At 42.2% G+C, this 26,458-nt stretch overlaps 1 protein-coding gene across 1 annotated transcript in view; it reads left to right on the top strand.

Moving 5' to 3' along the window:
- The first annotated feature begins 834 nt into the window (after positions 1 to 834).
- OSBPL5 (oxysterol binding protein like 5) overlaps positions 835 to 26,458 on the top strand; it is a 114,452-nt gene continuing 88,828 nt past the window's right edge. Inside the window, exon 1 of the mRNA XM_009288756.1 lies at positions 835 to 874. The gene's annotated coding sequence lies outside the window, so the exon portion shown is untranslated. The remainder of the gene's footprint in view (positions 875 to 26,458) is intronic.

The raw sequence follows: 26,458 nt of genomic DNA, 5'->3' as shown, positions 1-26,458 counted from the left end.
CTAGAGTTACTTTACTTCTCGAGGCTCTTGGCCACCTCACCCCACCCAAGCCTGTTTCCTTGCTTAACTTATGTATTGGTCCGCTGATGCATCTCCTCTCTTCATATTCCTAGTGAAATGCTGGTGCAGTGAGTTTTATTCCAGCCTGGCAGAGAAAGATGCTTCCTGAGCAGAAGATAGCATAAAAGGGTGGAGCAGAAATAATTTCCCTAATGCAAACTGGATTAGTGTATACCTTTGTAAGGACTGTAGCCAGGAGGGCTGTATTAGGTAGCTCTTAGACTGCTTTGAATTGCAGAATGATTGGAGATAGGAGCTGGGGCATTTTAAGAATCGGAGAGCTATTTCTGGCTTGTTTGAATGGAGTTGAGAAGCAAGAGGGAAGAGGCTGAAAATGAACAGGCTGGTAAGAAACAATGTGGCATATAATTAATTGCAAGACAAATGCTGTCTTGTATGTGTGTTAATTATTTTATTTTTAAATTGGCTGGCAGTTAACTACTTATTACTTGAAGTCCTTTGTGTCTTCAGGTTTAACATCTAAACTGGAAGGGAATTCACAGCTCTCCACAGTTGACTAGAAGCACATTTTAAAAGGTAGACTGCAAGCTTGCAGTTACTTAACTTTGCCTATGTTCTTTGGTAGTACAGCAATGGTAAATGTATAACTCCAGGAGTCTACTTGTAGGTGTGTCTGGTTACTGTATTTCTTTCTTCTTAGATTTTTAAGTAGCTAATATTTGAGTAAGAAAAAAGCTGAGCAAAGCTATTGCATTATCATTGGTTGCTTTATTTAATACTCAAGCCTCCTTTACTTTTTTCGTTAAAGGGATTTGAGCCTGACAGCCTGCTGAGTTGCGTAAGGGCGTGCCAGGTGAGTAGCACCCTGTGCCACCGCTGCCAACTGCATGCTGCACCCACCTTCCTCTCCTTCCAAAATACTCATCTGGCTCTGGAAAAGTCTGCATTTGGACGTGGTCTGGGTCCTGTGACAGTTCTTTATGTGGCTTCTTGAATGCACATGCTCAGCCAGAAAATAATGAAATAAGCTTTGAATCTTGCCTCACATGCTGCGGATCTGTGGGAGGAAGATGGTGGTAGCTACCTGAATGATTTCCAACATTGCTGTAAGTCTTGGGTGGAATTAAACTGCTATAAAATGAGCTGCTGCCATAGGAACAATGTAGTAATGACTTCAGGGTGCTGAAGAATGCTTAGTCAGGATTTGGGAGAATAGCCACCCAGACCATTACCTCCTGTGCCTTCGTTTCTTGTTTTTGTATCATGATGTTCCTGCTCATGGCCTTAACATCAGTGAGTGGGACATGGGAAGGAGCTAAGGATGCTTTTAGGACGCTCAGGCATTTCAGTGTGGTGATAAATAGCAGAAATTACTTTTGAACCGCCTTTCGTGAAGAATCTTACCCTTCTGTTTGATACCAGTTGCTCTGTGCTGCTGCTTCCTGTGCTGAAATGATTGCTATTGAGGATACAGTTGTGAAAAAGAGCTGGGAGTGTGGCTGGTTTGTCTTTATCAGCAACTGCTGTGCTTGAGGGGGGGACTTGGGGTAGGTCAGATAAAGGAACAGAGGCCCAGAGTCCTCCCCCTAAACTTCAGGCTCTTCAGTGAGGTGTGAAGGGTATGGGGCTGTTGCTGGTCTCCAGGCATCTCTCGAGGGTAATTCTTTGCAGGAGTACCTGGAATAAGATTGCATAAATCTGGACCTAAATGTGTCATCTTTAGGCCATTAGCTCCATCCCCAGCCTAATTCAGCAGGGACCAGAGAACCATCTTTTTTCTATTTTAGGGTCAAATACTTACTTTGCTGGAGTTTCTATCCTCAGTTCATTAAAATTAAAACTATTCTGTAAGACCTCAGCCATTCATTAAGCTAACAAACCAGTCCTGATTTTAATTTCTGTGGCTGGAATTTAATTTTTCACAAGCCCTGGTGCACAGGAAGCTTTTAGACACTTCTGTGATTGCCTTTCAGTGGGCTCACTGGTACTTATGCCACGATACTGTTATTACTAGCAGGGGCACACTAATGCCTTCCTGCTTAAACCTGTCTAGGAATCTATTAATGGGGTGGCCTACTTCCAAATTGCAAAGAGGAGCAAAAGCTCATCAGACAGCGTAAATGGTGATAATTTCAGCAAATGGTTTCTGTGTAAGGAGATTGATGTTTTAAGTGTCTCGGCGAATTGGTAATAATGATCAGCAATTCTCTACCATTCTTCACAAAGGAACAGGTCTTTGAAAGAAGCAATTAAGTGCAGCCACCTTCTGGACTGAGCTAATGCAGACTTTTCCCGTTGTTCTGTAAGTTAACTATTAGACCTACAAGTCGTGTTTAATGAGCTTTCTGCTTCCAGACCAGCAAGGAGTCTGCAATGAAGCTGGGGAAATGTGGCCAGCATTTATGGCAAGTGCCTACTGCAGCTTTCAAATTACACTGGACAAAGCTGTGATTTCCTCATAGTGGAAATGGGATAAACCAGGAGATGAGCAATAATTCTGCAACAGCTGCTGCTCCTGTTGTGCTGTTTGCTCATCTTACAGGTAGTGACTGCAGAATGAACATCAGCTCGTTCCCTAATGCAACATACGGAAAGATTTCAGCTTGGATGTCTGTGTGCACCCTGACTCTTGTATACATAGATGTGAGGAAGAGATCTAAATTGAAGGTGAAAATGAATGCAGTGTTATGTAGAAGCTTCAGTGTAGGGCTCCTTTTACTTTGCTATGGGAGACATTATTAGCATGGTCTGTATGTTGCAGTAGCCCCTGAACAGCTTCACCTGCCCAGCTGCAAGATGGTCAAGTTTAAAGCCCTGATTGAGTAGGGAAACCCAGGGAGCAGTTTCCAGATCCAGTGTTCTGTTTAACAACAAGACTCAGTTTACTGATTGAGTCTCCTCCTGAGCCTATGTAAACTTCTTGCATCCACAGTGTCCTTTCACAGGGCAATCCTGCTTGTGTGAAGAACAGGGGTGCTGTTAGCTTCGCTTAGTGGTCTGAAGGTCCTGCCTTGGAAAAGACAGCAAGCAATCAGTTGTTATCCATGCTGATGCCAGTCATCCTTTTACAGACCTCTGTTTTGTCCCCCTAAGTCAGGTGTTTTCCAGACTAATATGTCCCAGACTATTCAGTCATTCCTTTTACAGAGCAGTACCTTCGATCATTCTTGCTGTCTTTCTGTGAGCATATTCCAGCTCTAATTTATCTTGTCTGAGGTGAGAGGACCAGAACTTCATGTAGTATTCAATGTGTGAATTAGCCGTGGATTTATAATGTTGTCTTCCCTACTCCAGTGTGGGGTCCTAAATGAAACTTCACTGATGACCTACTTTCACGGGGAACTGAACGCTTACTGCTATCCTATGTTTCCTAACTTTTAAACAATTGTTTTTCTATTCAAGGATTTCCCTTTTTATCCTGCAGCTTTTAGCTTTCAAGAGCTTTAGATGAAGGTCTTTGTCACAACTCTTCTTGAAATCCAGATTATGTGAGATGAATCACTTTTATCGACACAGTTGCTGACATATTGCAGGAACTCCAAGAGGCTGGCGAGGCAGAGCTCCCCTTTACAGCAGCTGTGTTGACTCTGCAATAAGCCTGTATTTATGTGGGTATCTGTTGTCCTTTATTATACGCTTCACAAAGTTGCCAGATACAAACATTAGCCATATAGGCCTGTAGTTCCCCAGATCCTCTCAAAATCTTTTCTAAAGGCTTCACGTTTTTCATTTTCCAGTAATCCAGCTCTCTCAACTATGAGTGTTCTTAAAATTCTCAAGTGAATACCATCTAGTCCTGATTTGTTCCTTTTTCCTACTTGTACCAGAAGTCCTCCTGTGATCATTGACATTTCAGATGGAGCCTTTTCAGGATCTAGTCCTCCTGTGATCATTGACATTTCAGATAGATCCTGAAAAGGCTCCACTGTGAGAACCTTCCCAGTTTCTGTTTGTGTTTCTCTTGCAATTAGATCTATGTAGGTTTTAATGGGTATGGGTTTTGTTAGTTACTTGAAACAGCTTTTAGATTAATTCCTGCTATAAAGAATATAAAGAGACTAGCTATGTTTCTTTCCCCTATTTGTCACATTTCATTTTAACATAATTTCAATTCTCTTTAAAAGGAGAAAAAAAACCCAGGCAAACATCTTGCACTTCAGATGTTTTTTGTTGCTCTGGCAAGACAAAGGGATCTTCAAATTTGGAAAATTACATTTATGTCTCTTTACACTGACAGATCAGTGGAAAGCAGTTGCTGCTGTAAATGAGAATTGCACCTCATAGTTTTCTTCTGGCAAGACAAAGAATACTTTAATACAGCTATGTAGTACTTAAAATGTTCATAAAAGTCACTCCATTGCTCTAAATCTAAGCGGTCACATTTAAAGAAAAATTAAGTGCTGCTGTTTCCACATTCAGGTCAGCTCATCTAGGTATGACTTATTTCTCTCCTGTATTTACCCAGTTCCATCTGGTAAGACCATCTATCTTTTGATTATGATGGGATTGAACTTTGTGCAGGCAGGCTCACAGCTCACATTGGCACTGTGAGGACAGCTTATGGCTTTTCACATTGATTTCTCTGTGCCATTATAATCTTATCAGCTTGTTTTCATCCCCTGGAGGTATGCAGAAATGCAAATGCTAACCTAGCGCTCTCAATTTCTAGAAGTAGCTGAAGCCAAGGAGTTTTGTATGGAACTAAATTTCTTTATATCTTATCTGTTGTAACATGGAGTCTTCAAAATGGTACCCAAATCAGGCAATTAGCAGGCAGGTAAATGACACTTCAGCACACAGGGCAATTTTTTTGCCTCTATTCTGATTTCAAATTGCAACGTTTCAGTTGCGTTTTTTGCAAGTCCAAGCAGAATAGTAAATACTGAATTGTTAACTCTAGTGAAAAAGTGTGCTCTAGGCTTCCTCAGCACTTGAGCTGTTTTAACAATCAGCTCTCTTAGTTTGTTGTTGGGCTCTTTTATAAATGTCTTCACTTTTCATGTTTTTGTTATCATGAGCGCTAGAAGCCTATATTTTCTTAAATAAAAGCTGGTATTATTCGTGTTTTCATGCCCCCAAGAACACAGACTTGAGGAAATATACTAAATCCCTTTAAATTGGAAATGAAATGGCAAATTTTCACAACAAAGTGAATAGTACAATACCAATACCTTATTTTTTTATTAATAATAATAATAATTCTTATTATTATTTAACCCCAGTCTCTGAACTTTTCAATAGGAAAAAAGAAATTTAGGATGTTCGGAGTTGGGTGCCTTGGAGCTGAGAGGTCCTTTAGGCACTTGTATAAAAGCTGTTGGCTTTCAGAAGTGCTGATTCTTCCAATAGCTGCTGGAGTTGGTAAAATCTGTGGCTGCTCAGACCTTTAAAAACCAGGCTGGTTTTGTTCAGGTGAGCAGATGTGGAGTTAGATGCAGACATCTGGGCATCACATTCTGGAATTAGGACTGCAGTATCATCTTTACTCCCCAGCCTGCCTCTCCACCTTGTTTGTGTTCACCTGTAGCTTGGTCTCACATCTGCTGAAGCCTAAGAAAACCCCCCCCCCCCCCCCCCCAAATATTGCATGATTGGGCTGTATACTCTTACATCCTTTAATCTAAGATCCAGTAAGGTAAACAGGAAGACTGTCACTGACTTTGGAAAGTTTTAGGTGAGATCCCTTCATGATTCTTTTTTATCACCTGGGGAAAGTTATATGAAAAGGCAATTCCTGATGACTTTCCTGAAGTCCCCTTTGCTTTTAGAGATCATTCCATTATTGTAATCAGGCCAACACCAAGATAAGTGTGATATTAGCTGAGAGGTTGTTAGCTTTGATGTTTATTAGTGCAGCAGAGGTTACTAGAGTTCTTTTTGGTTATATACTTGGTTTTTTAAAAATTTTTTTAAAATTTGGCAGGAGGTACCAGGAAGAAAGGTAGGCGTTCTGACTTGGGCATATGAACTGAAAGAAAATAAAATCTAATTTAAAGTCACAAAGTTTCCTGTTCAATGAAGTGTTATACCTCATAACACAGAATACACTGAATACGAGAGCCCCAAACTACATTTGAGATCCAGTTGAAGCCCATCTTTCCAGCCTAGGTGGGAAGACTGAAAATGTTCAGCATTTGGAACGTTGCAGAAACAGTTATTGAAGGTGAGAAAGTTGCAAGGCTGGAAGAGGTGCCTAATAATAATGATATCCCAGAACTCGGGTAACTTTTAGGTAAACGTGCTGAAGGCTGTTGTTGATGACAGTTTTACATCCTGATTCAAGCAAGCAGTCCTGCTCTGCGAACCCCTGAGGGTACAGTTTAGTCTATATAGGCTGCATTAGCCTATACCCTGCTGATGCTTTGTGTGCTTAGATACTTGTGTTTTGCTGAATTGGAATATTTTAAGCATGCACTTGAATATTTTGCTGAACTGCTGTCCTAGAAAGGTGGTATAAATTGAGTTTATGTAATTTCTAAAACACTGCAATGAATACTTCAGAGAAAGATGCTTCTCTGGATCCTTTTATGCTAGCGCTTATGTGGTAGGGTTTTTGGTGTTTTGTTTCTCAAAGTTAGACATTCTGCCACATTATTCTTGTACTGTGCTAATTCTTTTAGTTTTTAATTCAGAGACATTTTTGGAGACTGTATTCTTCTGTTAAGTGAAATAAAACTTTCATCTATCCTTAGACATTTCAGACAACAACATCTATTTATTTTCAGCTGAGGATGTTTTGTTTTGAACTATTGGTCTCAAGATTTATTTCCCCATTTCCCTGTCTCCTTTTCATCAGGTCTAAATGCAGAGTCATGATTGTTCTTCTCAGACCCAAGCCTTCAATGTTCTCTCTTCTTGGTTTCAGTTTGATTACAGCTACATCAGGAACACTGTTGTGAAATCCAGGCTCCAAATATGTGGCTTTCTTTCATAGAGTGAAGTATATTCTGGGAAATCCAATGTGCAAATTGGTTTCTGGGCATGAGCTGAAAGTGATTCACAGATGTGGACTGGTCAAGATTTTTCAAATGTCAGTCCTGATTTCAGGTTATCTTAAATCTTTGATATGCCACTTGAAGTGCTGGAGAAGATCCTGGCTTGCAAAATGTGGCTGGTGAGCTCTTTGAAATTAGGATCTCTTACATTCTCTCCACTTGGACGTCCAAGTTGCCAGATGCTTTTCACCACTGATATAACAAAAATGGTCCATTCTTTTTTCCTCAAACTGAGGAATATGACTGACATTTAAATAACTAGGAAGGACTGTTAGCTATATTCAGAAAAGTACGAGGTCTGTTCCTCTTTCAAATTCGCAGTTTATTTAGAACGAATTATTGAAAGCCCTAAACACTTGTATATGTCTGTAAGCTGAGGTGCCTGTGGGATCTGTCTTCTCCATATCTAAAGCAGGAGACATTGGTGTATTGCACTGATGGATGAGTGGCAGACAGAGTCGTTACTCATAGGCAAAGAAATGAAACTATTATATGTCTATCCCATCTGTGTGGAGAGATGCCAAGTAGTACCAATACTTGGGGTGTAGGTTCATATCACACTCAGCTGATGTGAGGGCCAGCTGCCTCTCCATTGACCTCCCTTTACATAGCCATTTGCTCTTGTCTCTTTTTCTGAACTGGCACCCATGCACGTAAAAACAGGTTCTGCAAAACCATCTATTTATTTTGGGATGGTTAAACTCCCTGAATCAGCTCACCGTGCCTCTCAATGAAGATGCAAGAGCTTGGAGCTGCCTCCCCTCCTAGTGAGGAGCAGACGCTACCCCTCTTGGGAGCAGCTCACTGTCGAAGCCGTGCTGTTGTGTGATGAAGCCTGCATCCCAGGGGCAAAGCCTGTGTCCTGGGTTCACAGTCCCACATTGGGATGCTTTGGATGGGGGCACCAGCAGATGGCCGAAAGCTGGGGAAGGTGCACCAGACCCACTCTTACTGTCTCTGCAGTCAGTTGGGTAGGAGGGAGGATTGCTGCTATGGGGCGGTTCAGACCAAGGACCGGCAGGCTTTTCTGAGCCATCATCTGCAGGAGGTGATTGCTGATTCATAAAGAAGGGACCAAGGTGAGTATATTCCCAGGCTAAAGCCAACTTTCATAAGTGTGCTGCTATATCTCATTGTCCGAAACCTTCCACTACAGGCATTTACTCACCAGCCTTCCAGATCATCCTAGCAGTTTTGACATATGATACTTAGAGGCAAATGTCCAGCCCAGCCTCTCTTTCACAAAAGTTCAGTAATCGCTGCAAATCATTGTGCATATAGTTTGGAATTGCTGTTTAGATGGTTCTGAAATGAGCCCTTGAAAATGCTATTAAGTGAGGATATGGGCAAGAATTAATCACTTCTGACCCTCTGAACTCCTCTGGGCTGGTTAAAATAGTGATTGGTGTCTTCTCTTAGACAGTCCAGTCATCTTCCCGAGCATTTTACTGAGCTGTATCTTCCGGACATTGATGGATGAGCTCTGGACAATCTTGCTACTGCAGTTGTAAAAGGTACTACTCCCTGCTCCTGTTTCTTCCTGCGGGTACTGGACCCATAACAGAAACAGCAGAAGGAAACATGCATTAGTAGCTGCAGTAAAAAATCCAGCATCTCAGCCTAAGGAACACTTCTTAAGCTGCCCCAAGGAAATTCTTCAAAGCCAGGGCACAGTTAGTGTCCCTGTTTAAGACAGGGCACAGCTCCTGTGTTAATGTTACATTCTCAGATATACTGTTGTAAAGCTTGATCGATTTTTCTTAAGCTGGCTTTTTTTTTTTGTTTGTTTTGACAAGGACTAGAGAAAAGCCAAAGTGGTACCTGCCAGGGCTTTCCCTCCCTTGGGCGTTTAGGGGCATGGAGGCTTCTCTTACAATCCACAGTACAATTCCAGCTGATTTAAACAGACCAAGAACCAGCCTCACGCTCTTGTCTCAGATGGGTGTCTTGCTAAGTTGTTGCTTTCCTTTTCATGTCATGTTAGGCCTGGGGTAGCTGATATTTTCCTTTAGGCCCTGATTCTGGGAACTAGGGGATTGCCCAGAAATGCAACCAGTGCTGAAACATTTTGAACATCTTGCATCTCCTACTTAAAAAACAGGAAGGAAATAAAAGAACAGAAAAATTATTATATTTTAAAATCTCATGGGGTTTTGTGGTTTTTTTTTTAGTTAGCCTTGTGAGTTTTATGGTTTGACTCATGAGTATATAGTGCTGTGTCTTGGCAGCAGGAGTCTTTTGGCAATCACGGGGAGTCATGCTGAAGGACAAATACAGCCTCATAATTATTCTAGCCTTTCTGTACAAGAAGATGCCTTAGTGTCTGGAACTGCATAGTTTCTAAGCTTCTGTGATGCTCCCCCTCTTGTCTTGTGACATGTCCAGCAGGAATGCAGAAAATATTATTAGCCAACCAGCTACATATTCTGGGCAGATTGCTCTTGCTTAGTGCTGTGCTGCTGTGCAACAGGATGTTGTTTCTTTTCTCATGTTGCTACCTGGTCTGCTTGCAGAAGATGCTGGCATCTATTTCATAAACACTGTTTATACATGTATCCTTTGTCCTCAGCATGTTGGTTGCGCTTCAAGGTAGGAGAAACTTCTCTCTAGGAAGAACTTCTACAGGAAACAGGAGCTGTGTTTCAGCATAGTAGTTCCAAACAATCTTGGTCATCTGGAATAGGATGCTTATGGGTTTTTGACCTTTTTAAACAGAGGCTCCATCCCGCAAGCTCTTGTTGCTTCACAAAGCAGAGTCATCGCCAAGGATCTCAATGAAGAGCTGTCAAACCTGGGCTTGCTGTGAAGTGGTATGGAGTTTCCTGACACAGAGAAGCTCTCCTGCAGAATTCCCACATGCCTTGCTCTCCAGGGTGTGGGGCTCCATTTCTTGGCTTGATCTTGACAAACGTTCTCTCTCCTGAGACCCAGAGCCCATCCCTTTGAAGGGGAAGTCAGTAGCAACACCTGTAATCTGTACTGCTTATTGATTCTGGGAGAGAGATTTCAGGGCTCCATATTAAGAATTCATTGCAGTGTAATAAACCAGGCATCATCTCACCTCCTAAATCAGAGCGCCCAGGAAAAATTGTCTCACTGCTGTCTCTTCAGGACAGTGTTGGCAGACGAGCTGGACACTGTGGCCTCTGTAGACTATGACAGCAGCATTGTCATAGCACAAATCATGACCTAGAGGACAGTAATTGTAGCCAAATTATTCCCTTATCGCTTCTATCAGCAGCATTTTTCATGTCACATACATGGTTTCTGTCTGACATCCATGCTCTCCTTCTATTCTGCTGATAATCTTCCAGTCGCACCTTTTCTTTATACATCTCCTGTTGTGTTATTTTTCTGGCTGGAAGCCCCTTTCATATGCCAGCAAGGAGTTTTGCTCTCAGAATACATACTTTAAAAAAAACCTCCATGCAAAGACCAACTTTGCTTTTATAACAGATGTCTGTCTGTTTGTCAGTCCAGACACGAAACAGGTAATGGCTTGGGATCTTGCCAGTAAGCCCCATTCCTCTGCCATGAATAATATGATAATGTGTTGCAAATTAACTTTGTCTTACACTGGCAGATCCCAGGAGAAGAATCTCCAAATGTGTTTGTTGAGTTTGTAAAACACTGTTAATGTAGATCTCTCTCTTCCTCTCTTCAGAGACATCCATGTCGAGTTGTGGGCTTAGGCTTTATTTCTGAATTAAATTCAGTAACCAGGAATAGGAGAGGAGAAGAATTAAGAGCTGGGAGAAGATTTTTCTGGCTGTGATTTGAGAAGGGATAATGGAGCAGATACTTTGGGCCAGATACAACAGACTACTTAGGTTCTTAATTCTTAATGAAATAAATGGGAAAGCCAATAAAATACAGACCCATTTTAATGAAATCAATGGTAAAACAAAGAATGTAAATAGCTTGTTGAATATGGTCCCTACTGTGGTTTATGAGGAAAACAGAAAGTTCTCCCATCAAAACATGTCCTTATTGTCCAACAAAAACGAAGATTTGAAAATGAACCGAGCAAATCAGAAGCAAAAAAATCAGTTTCTCTTCTCTTTTGAACAAAAGCAAGCAGGATAAAAAGTGTCTTTTGGTGCTGGAAATCTCTATGCTAAGTTTCAGCCAGGGAAGAGTGTTATTTGCATCAGGTAAAAACATGTTCCACATGCCAGAAAATGAGTCCTTAGCATGGAAATGCTGATCCAGTCCTAAGTACAGTTTTATAAATAACACATTAATAAAAAGAACAAAACCATATCTCTTTAAACCAGTCCCAGTGGTCTGCATTAGATGAACTACAACTGACAGAAGCAGATAATAAATCTTTAATCACTTTCACAAAGAGGAGACCTCCAAAGATGTGCAGCTCTATGAGATTCTGAGCCACTTTTAGGAAATATTAATTTAAATTTGACCACCAAAGCCTTTTTGTTCTTTCTAAATAGTTGTAACCAGGAGAATACTAAAAGGTCTGCTTTTTGTGTAAATAGCTTGTCTCAAAATTTATGCTGATGTGATCTTAGCTGAGACAAACATCGTTCTGTGTACATTGAAATACAGTGCGAGCTATGGGAGAGAAGATGAATTTCAGCCAAAGATAAATATAAACAGTGCATTTCAAGCTTTAGCAGAAGATATTTCTGGTCACAGCCTGATAGGCAGCTGTCTCTTGGTGGTTGCAGCATTGCTTTGGCTTCTGCCGAATGGGCAAAGATGACGCGCTTTAAATTTTTTTGCCAATTTTAGAGTCCTGCTACTTTGAGCATCTCTGCATTTGTTGAGGAGTGCACGCATATTTTCCTGCTCCTTTTGAGGGTACTCTTCATGCAGGTGTCCTGCACTGAAACTATCCATCAGTCTTTGCAAAATGAGAGCATAAATCATTTACAAATTAAGAGTCTGAGGTGCTCTACAGTGCTACAGATGTGGTATTGTATAAAGTTCTGGTAATTGATGTGGCCGTTGCAAAAGCATCTACTCAAATGCATTTACTTTGCCCACTGTTTCTGGATTTAATGAACAAAACCTGTCATAAAATAAGTGCAAGTAGTCAGCAAATCAGGTTTTTCATTGTCAGTTCTGCTCATCTGGAATGTAACCCATCTCTTGGAATGTGTGTAGATAGATCAGGTCCTTGGATGACTGAATTCAGCCTAACTCCTCCAAAACGAGAATTTCAGTGGGAGATGTAGAAGACAGACCCAAACTGCAGTTGAAAATTATTTGACATCTCGCTCTGTAAGCTTCTATAACGTGCTTAAAACTGCTCAGCTGGCGTTGTTGGAGGGCAGTTCTGTAGGAGCCAGGCATTTTGAGCCGCTCGGAATGGTGTGAGCTGAAGGTCTGGCTCATGAAAGCTGATAGTCACAGGTCCTGAGGATGCGTACTCATAGCTACCTTGAAAACAAACAGATGTTGTGGGACAAAATACCTTTTTGAGCATGAATATGTGTTAGTATCTCTCTTCATGTCCTCTTCTATATATGTGTATATACATATGTATATGTATTTATATGTTTATATATGAGAAAAGGGAAGAGATGCAATATACTTCAATTAGCTTATTTTATATTTGCATGTCTTTGAAAGAGCTGTGTGTCAGAGGGGGCAGGAGGAAAGGTTAGAGTTGGGAGCACTGCCTTGGAGCTAGGCGAATGTGCAGTTGGTTATTAGATGCAAACAATTTCAGGCTAGTGAAAATTGTCAAATATAATTTTAATATCTCTGGGAAGATCACTGGTTTGACTGTCCTCTCATTATGTGCCTTGGGAATGGACTCCGTGAGATTGTTGGTGCATTCTCTTATTAGTTTGCCTTTCTATTGCAGCAAAGCTGATGGGCTTACAGCATTAGACTTTTTTTTGCAGGACATACTGAATGAACATGTAGAAAACAGCAATCCCAGAATACTGCCAGTTCATTGCTGTTAGCAAGCGGAGAGTTGGTCCTGATGCAGGACCAAAATGAAGTTGCCTTCAGTTCAGCATGAGTCACGTGAAACAAATATTCTGCTATTCTGAGTGAATGACTCCTTCCCTTTGCACTTCATCCAAACCGAATCAAAAAGCCACATCATCGACTGGGAAGAATATGCTTGCAGTCACGAAGCAAGCAGGGCACCAAAAGGGGTCTATTTAATCATTTTCATGTGTTGCTAATGGGAAAATACAGAAAGCAAGTCGTCTGCAGTAGCAGGCATTTTTAAGACTTCCACAAGCCATGGGTTTTTAATGCAATGTGAGTATGACTGCACAGCAATTGGTGTCATAACTTTTACTGATGACTGTCCTGCAGAGAAATTGCAGTCTGTACCTGAGAGATGCAGTCAGAGCTATTGCCACAGGGAGTTTCATGTCATAGACTGGACCTGATATAACATGGGCAGCAGGAGGTTAATGGGACAGAAAGCAGAAAATATAATCAGGAGACTTGGGGGGTGACAGCAGGGAGGGAACAATCGTATCTTGCAGCCAAATACATCTGAAGAGCCATGTCAGACTGCTGAAGATAACTGATTCATAAAATCAGTTAGTCACCTGGAGAGCTCCATAGCCAGAGACTATCCTTATAATGGTGGTTGTGATAGAAATGTAGAAATCCTGGACTGAAACTTACCTTTGAAGTATATTGGGATTTTTGAACATACTACAACTGTTCTAGAACGTAATATGAACCATATACTGCTGCTGACTTCTGGTGTTGCAGATTTCCCTCTTGTCTTTGTCAGTTCACAGACTAATTTTCCCAGCTGTATGGCAGCAAAACCACTCCTAGTCACCAGGTCAGCTGATAGTGGGTTTTTGTTAGCAAATAACATTGCTTGCACTGGTCCCAGCAGAGGTTTTCTTGGTCATTTGAAACACAAAGGCAATCTAATGTTTTCATCTGTTTGGTAAATCTCCTTAGGCCTGACTCAAGGTACCGAAGGGTACAAGACCTGGGATCTCATTTACCGTACAAAGTACCTACGTGGTACCTACTTATGAAATTAGTCCGTGTGGTCAGCCAACTTGTGTTCTGGATTGAGCTTCTTGGTTAGGTGTCACTGTGTGCTACTGCCCTAGAAAAGTGGTTTGAAAGCCAGAGAAGTCCAAGGAAGCTTTTCTGGGCTGGTCCTGCCAAACTGGCATTGCTGTGTGTTAGTCACAGCCCTTGGATATATATTGCCATTTAATTTTTAGGGCTCTTTCTGCTTTACAGCAATCATAACTGCTTGCAAGAGGGAAAAAAACCCCAACCACATTATGAAGTAGATTAACTTTCATTTCAGCTCCCCTTTTTCTCTCAATACCTTCCACCATTGCCAGGAACCTCTGTCTCAGGCAGTACATTGAAAACAAAAGCCTAAACTTTTCCTTGTTACCGTTCTGGATGAGCCGTTGTGTATAAACCAGCAGTACCTTTTGCAGTGATTTTTCACATTGGCAGCACACAGATACTGTTTGTTTAGCTTAGTCATTCTATGGGAGGCAAAGCCGGGGGAAAGTCAGCTTATTTTCTGAAATGCCAACCTTTTCAGCTGTGAGCTCTCACTTTGCTATACATTCAGAGCTGTTGGTGCGTTTGGGGAATGCCTGCTAGTTTGGGGTATTTTTGAATAAATACCTACCTAACAGCTGTTTATGAAAAATTGCTACTTTGCATAATTTTTGCATATTTTTTGTCTCACGTATTCATTTTAAAGGCCAGCTTTCATAATGTATGTTAGAGGTACAATCCATGTTTGCCGAAGTCTGTTAAAATCGTAGAAAATAGCCCTGTGCTTCACTGTAAGAGGTGTTTCCCTCTGGTCAGTCATGGTGTCTTCCGAAACTGGAGAAATTCTCCTCATGAAGAAGTGGTGGGTTCTGATTTGCTTGTCTTAAAAATAGCATAGTGCAGAGCGTAGTTTTGGTTTTGCAGCTTCCTCTCTGTGTAGTTCCAAGCTGACAAGATGCTTGTTTATGAAACTGAGAGCTTGAATATCTGGCTGTTATCAAAATGCCAGTGCTATAATTGGGAGCATATGCTAAAAGAGTTGAAAACCGTAAGAGGGCCTTCTACACGATTAAGTCCATTTCCTTACAAAGATATGACAGATTCCAATAAAGGTTTTTCTGCAGCAATAAAGTGACACTGCAATGATTAGAACCAAAAAGCTCCTCTTTCAGCTTTTCACATGCTTGCTCACACAAATAATTTTTGAATTGGAGAAAACATGGTAAAATAAATGTTTGATAATTTGGGGGTTTTTGAAGTGACCAAATGATGCTTTTCCCCATTTTTGTGTTTAGAAATTTGAGTAATACAGAAAACTTGTCTGTAAAAGTTTACATGGCCTTCAGCAAGGACAGGCACCTAGAACTGTCTGTAGAAAGTTGTCCTAGAGATGTGAGTTTTAAATGAGAGCTACATCCCCAGTAGTGCAGCAACGTTCTTGCTCTTTACACATTGGCAATGCTGTTCCAGATGGCAGAGGTTTGAATCCTGCAGGGTCTGAACGGGAACATGCACATAGCAGAGTCCAAACACAGCTGTGCTTATTTCAGCCCTCACACATTCAGATACCCCTGGATGTGCTGTTATGTGCATGTGAGAGCTGTCAAATAGATGCACTCATTGGCTTATGCTTTGTAATCAGATGTGTGTGGGAAGCTTACAGTGACAGGCCCCTCTTTTGCAAACATTTGCACACTTGAGTAATTTCACTGGTGTGAATAGGTCTGTTAGGCAGGAAAGCACTTGAGGCTTTTCATTTTTTGAACTTGGGGGAGTTTTAGTTTGAAAGACAGACTGAGGGGACTCCCTCCTTTGTCTCGGACACAGTCTGAATAGGATTCTTTTCCTATTTATTATTATTCCTGCAGGAGCGAAGTGAAAAAAGAGAACTTAATATATGCAGAGACCTATATACATAAATAATGTGTTAGATATAGGTGTAGATGGAACCAAGAGGAATGATCATAGAGATGAAGTTACTCATCAGTGTAAAACCAGGAATGTAGAAAAGATTTGGAGATTAGTCCAAGTTTAATAAAATCATTGCTCTATGCCCTCTTGAAATGCTGTATCTTTGCTAGAACCCCCCTAAGGTGCAAACTGTCACACAGCATTTCATATAGGCAAGATAGATGACGGTATCTCCAGGTACTGGGTTTCTGTAGGGGTTCTGCCCTTGCTTATCTTCCTTGCTTATCTTCCTGCCTTTGCTTGTATGTTGTTATATTATGGTTAATTACACCATAAGAGATCAAAGGGTTTTTTTTCCCAAATCTTGTTATCTGTTCCCAAAGCTGCTGCTAGCCCATTTAAGGTTTTATTTGTTTCCCTTTCACTGAGCGACTGCAAATTGAGAACTTCTTCCTAAGTGATCCCTTTGAAAAATGCTGATGTGATTCATGCCCCTTCCCATGCTCCAGCTGTGAAAAGCTCACTGCTTGTGTGGAATGACCCTCTGGGCAGCTTGCCCTGAGAGTCCATTCTATACATTGTGATGGAAAGCAATGGGAAAAGGTAATTAGAGCGGGACTTAATGTGGTACATCAGGCACAACTCTCACAAACTCTCTGTGAGATTGAGTTTACAGCTGCAGATTGGAGTGTATCATGCCTTCAGCTTGATTGACCTATTCATTTAACAAACTTTATACCCATGAAGAGAGAGACATGACAGCACTCAGGACTGCAGTACTCCATTCATTTGCAGACAGATTACCATACTCAAACCAGGGGCATACGCTTTTTTGCTGCCTTGCCTTGCTGGTGTACCTCATCTTTGAACTGGAGGGATCACAGGAGAGGTGGAAGGGCAGATCGTGAGTAAAGTACTAGGGACCAGCTTCTGCTCCACTGAGATTATTACGGGGTTTGCCACCGAGCTCAGAGTGAATAGCATCAGGTCCTAGACTGTGTTCTCGGAGACTTAGTTCTAGTTGCATCTTCCCCTCTATCTTACTCTACTGTAGGTTCTCAGTACACCTCCAGCTTTCAGTGTGCCAAGGCCAGGCTCCAGGTTGATAGCTGGAAAGGCTCAGCATGGAAGATATGTCCCTTGTCCAACCTGTGTCTGTTTCTGAGCTGTTTGTGGCTCATTTTGGGTCTGCTGCCATGTGAGCTAGGTCCAGCTGCCATTGATTTTTACCTTCCTTCACCTGTGAAGTGGCTGCACCAGCAGTTAACTCCTGAGCCCCTACAGCGGTGGGATGGAAGGCTGAAATGAAAACACACAGCTTGGGCAAATTTTGGTGCTTTTTCATAGCAGCAGTGCTAGGCTGTATTTATAAGTTCCTGCTTCCAAGTTGGAATGGTGGTGTGTGTCAGGGGAGGGTTTCAGTACTAAAGTTTTCAAAGGGAAAGTCTCTGGCTAGCGTGCAAAATTCACCATATCTCTACTCATTCATAGAAATCACTGATTATCTCTGGTTGAAATATCCTTTAAACCAGCCTTAAGGCAGGTGACTGAGATGCTGAATTTCAACACAAATAGTTGAAATTCAGTTGAGTAGAAGTCCTCTACTGGGAAGTCTTGGGTAACTTTCATTATAAGCCATTGTAGTGATGTTAATAAGTTTGTCTACCTCTGCCCATGGCGTACTCATTCTCAATGTAAATAAATGAGTCGGATGAAGCATTTAGAAAAACCGTGTAACTGTAGAGATGAAAAATCATTGGAAGAGGCTGTGGAGGAAAAGCTGTGCAGTCTTCATCACTGGAGGTCTTAAGAGCATCCTGGAGAAATATGTGCCAGGCATGACCTGAGTACACTCAGTCTTGCTTTGGCCAGAGGTATGGGGAAGAAATGCATTATAGGACTTTTTTGAGATCTCTTTCAGCCTGGGATGGAAGGATAACACAATCATGAGTTAATAACCATTTCACATAATTTTCTTACATGTCTCTCACTTCTACATAATGAATGTTGCCTTAAGTGGTAATTTGCTTTCTCTTGCAGCCCCTTATCAAAAAGGCACTGTAACTATAGTTAATTGGCCCTCCCTGCCAGGTGCAGTAGATTAAGGACAACAGTGAGTGATACAGCTTCAGAAAGCCCAACAAATGGGCTGTGCTCTGCTGAGTGTCCTTGTAGTTTTGTGTGGGTATTGGCAGCTGTTGTGGAACAGAGCAGAGATCACCCTGTTTGAAGGAAGTGTTTGCGGGGAAAGCATATCAGCTGGTGTTTGTTGCTGTGTACCTACCAAATGGAAGTCTTCTGGGGCAGCTGCATCTGCATGATGATCTGCTGGTGTTCAGGGTTGGTTTTGGTTGTACTGCTGAGGGTAAAGGCAGCAAGCACAGCCAAGTGCTGTATAGCCACAGAGAGACACAGTGGTAACACTCTTGGATTGCATCTTGCATTTATGCTGCATGGCATGTATCGAGTCACTGAAGTGGCATTTCTCAAACATTACAATCTTGCCTGCTGCTCCAAATTCTGCTCCAAGTCACAAGTTGCAAATCTTGAAAACCTCCAAACTTGGAATTCTCCCCGTGCCCCTCAGTATTTCCATTTGTGCATGAGGCTGCCACATGCAGCTGCAGCCAGTCTTGGGGGAGAGAATAACGCAGCCTTGACCTAAGTGCATCCCTGCATGGGTACTGCAGTGGTAGAAAGGTACGAGGGAACTTTAAATAGCCATTTAGGAGCCAAAATTGTGTAGCCAAAAGTAGTGCTCCCTTCCCAAAAAAGGATATATGTGAGGGGAGTGGAAAGGAGCTTCAGTGCGTGTTTTCACTTGCTGCCTTTAGGTATCTGACTTAAATGTCTGCCCTAAGAGTGTAGGGATACTAGTGTCCTGCTAAGAGAGGCTGCTGCTTTGAATCTCTCTTGGCAGGAGCCTCTCTTCTTCCACTAAAAGCAGAGACACTAATTTCCTAATTTAGGAGCCATAATTGGTTACCAGAAGTTGGGCAATACAAATACCAGTAACAAGGATCCTCTTGAAAGAGGAGAGCGCTGCTAGAATACTTACCTACTGGGTACAGGGTTGTCTGGAGTCTGCTGCAGGTGGGGCATGATTTACGGCAACCAGAAAGCTGCTGTAACTACTCTGGGGTTGAATTTGCCATTAGCTATTATAAAAATTAGGCTCCTGTGTTCTGGTGTATAACTGGGTTTATTCTCAGTGTATGTGTGTTAGTACTGCTTATCTTTCCAGGTCCTAGTCTGGTCCTAGCAGATGTCTGCTTGGAAAGCCTGGGTATCATTTTTGTTGATATTGTGGTCTCTCTGCAGGCTGGGGCAATAGTCTTTTTGCTCCTTAGTTCCCCTGCTGCTAGAGTTGCTTGTCGGGGATTTGCAGAGCAGAGAGCCAGAGAAGAAAAGCAGGGCAGGATTTGGGCTGCTGCTTGTTTTCCATCAGTCTTCTTGTTAATGCTATTCCTCCAGGCATAAGATGCATCCTGAGTCCACTCTATTCCACCTGCTAATAGTTTCAACTCTTTTTCCAGTTTAAAGGTTTTTCTCTTTTCAGTCTGAGATTTATACTTTTATTTGTGAACGGAGCAGCCTGAGAGCTGGGGATGTGGTTTGCCGCCAAGGAGTAGGGTGAGTGTAAAGAAGGGGCTGTTGGTAATGCCTTATGTTGTGTGGCGTGTAACGGTTTCAGGTAGGAGGAAAAAAGCCGGGAAATAAAGAGCTGAGCTGCTGGCACAACTTAGCTTTTCTTTGCTTGGAAAGCCCACCACATTTGGAAAATGATTGCAAGGAATCACTACCTGGCTGGTCATTTAGGTGGTGAACACATCTTCAAAAAAGGCGTCCTTCCAAATTAAAGGCATCTGCACAGGGTTCTCATTTTTGGAGTAACACCCCTTGTGAACAAGTCTGACAGTACATCAAGACTTCTCATGAGATCAGAAACCCAATGCGTTCATTGTATTGCCCAACAGGAAGAGTGAAAGTCCCCACCCTAAATGTTTGTACAGTTAAACATGGACTAGAAAACAGAAATGCAGAAGGTGTGGGATTTGGGTTTTTATTTTTAACTTCCAATCCCGTGTTACATCCACAGGACCATCAGATCTGTATGACAAGGTGCTGCATGTGTATGGCCATCTGGATATTCAGCATCAGTGCTGAGTACACCAGCTGACCCTTCCCAGGTGTGGTTACACTTAAAATGTTCTGGAGCAAACAAAGCTGAAGTGCTCAGAATGAAGCTGTGAGAGAAGCAGAAGTGGGAGAGATTTTTTCCTTGTATTAGAAAGTTAAAGCAAAGTGTTTGGTTTCATTTTTTACTTCACGTTATTTCTGGAAACACCAATACTATCATGCTGGGAAGAAATCTGGGGAGTGTTGCAGGAGTTCATTTCATTCAAATCCTTACTTTTGTACTGCATAGTAATAGGTTAGTAATAGATACATTTAGGACAATATATGCAAAGATGTTACTTTTTTGCAAAGTTATATTTAATCACTTCAATGTGCTGTAAAAGCTGTTGTGGGCATTTATACAGGATACTTGCTCTGCTCTCAGACCACTTTAGGGCGCTGTGTAGAGGAACCGGTAAGTGACTGCTTAGGGCAGGACCTGGGCTGTTGTTTGGTGTGAGGACAGCAGGAAGTGTCAGCTCCAGGATGGGTTATTGCCATGCCCAATGCCCAGTTTAGATGTTTGAAACTTACTGACTTGGTATGTTCGTCAGCAAACACTTGTGGCAGGCTGTCACGTGTTCCACCTACCTGTGTGAGTATATCTGTAATATAATTACTCACAATTTTATTTGCTTTGATGAAGATGCCTGGGTTTGTTAGCTCCTGCATTGTTCGATTGAGCTGAGTGGTTTGATCAAGGAAAGTTGCTGTGAAATTTTCTTTTGCTTTGGTAAAAGTCAGCTCAGTGCACAGAGTTGGTGAGGTGCCAAGAAGATGTATTTTTCTGAAGCCGGAGCTCTGTTTTGTGTGAATGTCATGTAAGGACTGTGAGGTGAGTTGAGGGAAGAAGAGGGAAGCCCTTTTCTCATCATGAAAATCCAAGCAGTGAATTAATTTAAGACCAGATACTGCTTTTCAATGCCTTGCCATAGCTCACTGGTGACTCAGGATCAAAGAGGAGCTTTTGCCAGCTGAGTGACTGGAAGGTTATTGTGCAGTGCTCCCAGATGGAGACTGCAGTATTAACAGCAACCTGCTGTTTGACCCAGCAGAAATTTAGCTATTGTTCTCCTTAGGGAGAATGAACACCTAGTGCTTTTCACAGTTCTGATATATTTAATTTTTGTAACATAATTCCTATGAAATGAATGCAAAAATATTTCATTTATAGCCTGTGCAGCGCAATACAGAGCAGTCAGAGTTTGGGGTCAAATCCTCAGTCATGCTGAGTAGCTTCATTGGAGTGCTCCTCTGGGAAGGTGCAGGAGACTGCATGTTCACTTTTGCTTTGTTTCCTTTGCAGTGTGCATGACTGGGCCCAGCCTGGATGCAGAACTTCTTATGGGCCACCAGAAGGTGCCTGCAGTTCCTTCGTGTCTCAGTAGTGCTTGTCCATCTAGAGAGGCACGTGATAGAGGAATTGCCTATTTTAGTTTCCTGGAGCAACCTACCAATTGACATTAAGCTCTTGTGAAGGATAAATTTTTGCAGTCATGATTGATTTTTCTGGTTTGATTCTATCACTTCAAAGGTACTTTTAATGCATGTTCATAAGCTTAACTATGCCTCTCCACACACCATAAGCTAATCTGTACTATTACCTTGCTGATTAAATTGCAGTGATCTTTTTTGTTTACAAGCAGAAAATTTTCATATGCAAGAGTTGAGAGGCAGTAATTGGAATTTTCTGATGCTTTTTATGCATAGAACTATAGCACTAAACTTTCTCAGTCTTGAGCTTTCTCTTTTGTTATAGGTAATGTATCTGCATAGATAATTTTTTTTTTTCCTGTGAATGACTTTTTTTTTAATATAAATTTTCCATTCATTGTCCATTAATATCATTTGGCACAAAGACAGACTAATTGCATGGGCAGGCATAGTGATAGGGATATAAATCTTTTCCAGTGACAGTGTCTTGAAATAACAATCAGTTAAGTTATCATCACTGCAGCATAATATTGTGGGTAGATTTTGCTGCCTTTCTGTGAGGATATGAGTATTGTGTTGAATCCATACATGTGTGTACGCATATATATGTATTGGTGTGCATGTGTGTATATACATGTATGTATTGTGTGTGCAATTGTGGAGAGCTTGTATTTAATTATATTGGATCATTCTGTCACTGAACCATTAGGGTATGGTGGATGTTATCACACAGAGATCTAAGCAAGTCTCTTCCTACTTTTTTGTCCAACTTCATGCACATTGTAACACCTCCATTGTGCTGTCAGTGTCAGCTGTTACCCAGAGTCCTCAGGAGGGAGACGAAGGCCTTGACTGTGAGGAGTCTGATGGTGTGAGCCCAACTGGTCCAGCCTGCAGATCTGGGCGGGTTGGGTGTAGGCAGCACTGAATGCTTTTCAGCCCTGTTCGCTGGTGCTTTTTGCAGGTTTGGCTTTCCCCAAGCACCACCTCAATGCCATGGTCCTGCAAAGCAGCGATTCTCATGCTCTGGTCCTAAGCTCGTAATGTGGATGTGGCCCTCCTACGCCACGTTTAGCTATCCCAGGCCCATTTACCATCTCTGGAAATCCTGACCTGGGGTTCACCAGCTGTGAACTCAAGATTTGAAGCCAGATTTCAAGGGATTAAATGTACCCTTCGCTTGTTTTATTTCTTGATTGATTTCCACCAGCAGGTCCTCAGTTAGCCACCTTCTTGCCTGTCCCCACAGGGAAGCACACTGCTTGTACCGTTTCTCCTGTTGTCAGACCCTAAACTGAATAATGGCAGTCTGTGAACTCAGTCCACTTGGAAAAGCCATAAAATGCCAGGAGCAGCAGGCATGAGGACTACACCAGTCTTGTCTTCACTTGTTGTGGTTACCTGCTGATCAATGCAGAGAAGGAGCATTTGTGTTGTCCTTCCTCCACCGCCATGTTCCAGCTATGGGATCACAGCTCACAATCTGTTTTTGCATTCACTGATGTATTCACTCTGTTTAATACAAGAAAAAATACTCCAGAAGCCGATCTGGCTCAGATGAAAGTGTCAGTCCTGGTTCGCTGCCCTCTTGAGCTGATCTGCCCGTCTTGCCCATGCTGCCACCCGGCCACTGATGAGACAAATCTGGGGACTCAGCACCAAGGAATCTCTGAGTCACTGATGGCACAGCTGCAGAAATGGATTTTCTTGGCAGAAAAGACTAACAGGCGTGGTTTCAGGGAAGAAAATCGTTTGGCAAACATGTTACGTTGCCATTTTAAAAATGGCATGTTCTGTCAGAAACACTTCTTCCGAGCACTCTTGCTTGCTTTAGATTTAGAAACGTGCCCTTTGATGTGGAGAGCAGACTTGTGGTCAGAGGTCCTTCCTTTGGGCATCCACCCTTTCGAGGGAAAGGCTATTTTCTAAATCACAGGGTTCAAGCCCAACTGTCTTCACTCTGTCAGAGTTAGTTGCCACATGTTATACTCCTGAGCCTCCGGCACGTACAGAGCTCTCCTGGCTGGTGTGTAGGCACTGGCGGTTCTCTTGGGTTGCGAGTCATTCCCTCCTTGCTGTGCAGCCGCTCTGCTTAGTCATGGGAGTACAGTTTAAAACCAGAAGCCAATGAAGCACGATACCCAGCTATCTGTAGCATGAAACTGTATGTTAGCTCTTCAAAGACAGCCTGGAGCCTCACGGTTGTCCTCTCTTAAACAGAGATCTTGCTCTCTGCTAAACATAAAGAGACATCGTGTAAATAGCCTCACTTGCATCAAAGTCAGTTCACCAGCTGTGGATCTGGCTCCACATGTCTGGTATGTTCTTTACCAGCAGAGATAATGGTCTTTAAAGTGACCTTTACTGAGGTTTTTGACTCTCTCTGTTGTTTCTCACTGCATCTGGCTCCGTTATTGGCTTTCTTACCATTCCTATAACATCTTTTTCTTTTTGGGAGCTGTTTTAAAAGCAAAACCTTGCATATCTGAAAGCATTAAAGCAAAAGGGTTCATGAACAGGGAGCAGAACAAGCTGTTTCCAACTCTGGTTGCTTATAGTTGGATTCAAAAGAAGCTGACATCTTGTATGCAGTTCCATGGTTCTGGCTTCATTTTAAGCTACAATACACGATGTTTGTCTGTGTAAAAGGCTATAATGAAAACAAGTGTTGGAAGAAATAAGATTGTTTACTTTTTATGGGTCTTCCTTCCTTCCTAGTTTAATGAAACACTGTATCCTCATGTAGCTCCAGACAATAAACTCATCTTTAAGCAGTTACATTAAACTGCTCATTAGGCTTAATTTGCATTAACTGTAAGTGCCCAGTACATTCAACTAGTCACCACTGGCTGTGCTGAAAAAACTGACCATTGCACAAGTTATTGGCATAGTCTGAAGTATGTGGTTTTTATTGTATAAAGTAATATCAGTCATGTTAGGAGGCATCAAAATTACTTCAGTCTACCGAGCTCTCTGATACAAAACCACAAGCTTTTGAATATTTGAAAGCTGCGTTTCTGAAGGTTTGGATAAATTTGTCTTTTGCTGGAATTTGTTAAATCTGAATAAATCTTACCAAGTGTCATGGTTTAACCTCAGTTGGCAACTGAGCACCACACAGCTGCTCGCTCACTCCCGCCGCCCCATGGGATGGGGGAGAGAATCGGAAGAATAAAAGTGAGAAAACTCGTGGGTTGAGATAAGAACAGTTTAATAATTGAAATAAAATAATAATAAAAGAATGTACAAAGCAAGTGATGCACAATGTAATTGATCACCACCTGCTGATCGATACCCAACCAGTCCCCGAGCAGCGGCCCCCCCGGCCAGCTTTCCCCAGTTTATGTACTGAGCATGACATCACATGGTGTGGAATATCCCTTTGGCCAGTTTGGGTCAGCTGTCCTGGCTGTGCCCCCTCCCAGCTTCTTGTGCACCTCCAGCCTTCTCAGTCGGTAGAGCATGGGAAGCTGAAAAGTCCTTGACTAGTGTAAGCACTACCTAGCGAAAACTAAAACATCGGTGTGTTATCAACATTATTCTCATACTAAATCCAAAACACAGCACTGTACCAGCTACTAGGAAGAAAATTAACTCTATCCCAGCCAAAACCAGGACACCAAGAAAAGACTTTTTTGTGCCATTTCATCTTCAGTGGCCCTGTTTCTTATCAGAAGTCCTCTGTGGTATGCTACTATAAAGAAGTACTTAGAACAAAATGTGTTGGCACCAAGCACTAAGTGTGAATCTGAAAATGGACCAAAGCTGTGGATGCAGTTACCATTTTTGCAAATAAGTGATTGAATTCAGAACAAAACCCTTCCAAAAATGGGGAGACGTGCTGTTTCATGGAAGCAGGCTGACACTGCTGAGAAGGCAAGGTCACTATTTAATAAACAACACCTTTTCATTCTCCCTTCTTAATTGCAGAAGTCCGTTGGAGTTCAGCTCTTGTGTGTTAAGCCACAAGGGAAAACAATTTCCTCTTTGTCCCTTTTGCTGACTTTTTCTCACAGTATGTATAAAACTAAGGGGTGATTTTTTTCCTACCTGTTTTAGTAACTAAAGTTACAACAAACGGTTCAGGATTGCACATAATAATGATAGCTAATGATGTGTTTAGAAAGTTTACTTTGCCCTGTAGCAGTCTGCACATGTTTCACCATATAGAGTTTTTCAATCTAAACCTCCTGTTGTGCTCTATAGCTGCTGGGAGCAGAGGAGGGCGCTTGTCCTGCCTTCGCTCTGCGCTGGGGAGCAGTGGGCTCTGAAACAGGTCCTAGTAGCCTCTTCCCTGATTTTCAACAGGCTGGGCACTCAGTTTGCCTGGTTTAGTGACCCATTTGCCCATGGCTCACTGAACTCGCCTAGCCATGGCCATTTTCCTCTGGTTGTCAACCCGGCCGCTCTTGGGGCTGCCAGTCCTCCTCGTCTCTTTTCTGCTGGTGGTAGTTGGACTTTGCGCATCTACTTTTCCTCTGTTTGCCCCCAATGTGGGGCTGATCTTTGTAGGGCAGCGTTGCTCTGGCAGCACATTCCTGCTCTTGCTGCAAATGAACCGCACTGCCATTATTCCTCAAGACGAGACTGGGTGCTGCAGAGGTTTCTGTGTGTGTGTGAGTCCTTGCAGGGTGCGTCGCTGGATTCTCGGTGCTTTCCAGTTTGGCTAAAGAGCTTTGCTGGTTTTTGTGCACATTAAACTGCATCTTGGTTCACAGTTCTGTGGTGGCTTTTACTTTTCAAAGACAAACTCTCTCCTATTCTTTTCTTCTCCTCTGCAGATTTGCAGTCTGCCTTCAAGAAAAAGACTTCTTCCAACTTTTGTTAATTAAACTGAGGAAAAAGAACAATCCCCCAAACCCAAAGCACTGTCATTTATTGGCAGCATGGCAGTGATTCACGCTAACTGGGTGGCAAGCACAAATCCTGTCTTG

This window comes from Aptenodytes forsteri, unplaced genomic scaffold, assembly GCF_000699145.1.
Source record: "Aptenodytes forsteri isolate BGI_AS27 unplaced genomic scaffold, ASM69914v1 Scaffold8, whole genome shotgun sequence".
Taxonomy (NCBI): domain Eukaryota; kingdom Metazoa; phylum Chordata; class Aves; order Sphenisciformes; family Spheniscidae; genus Aptenodytes; species Aptenodytes forsteri.
Note: the sequence above shows the minus strand (reverse complement) of the source record. Positions and strands in the feature narration are given on the sequence as shown.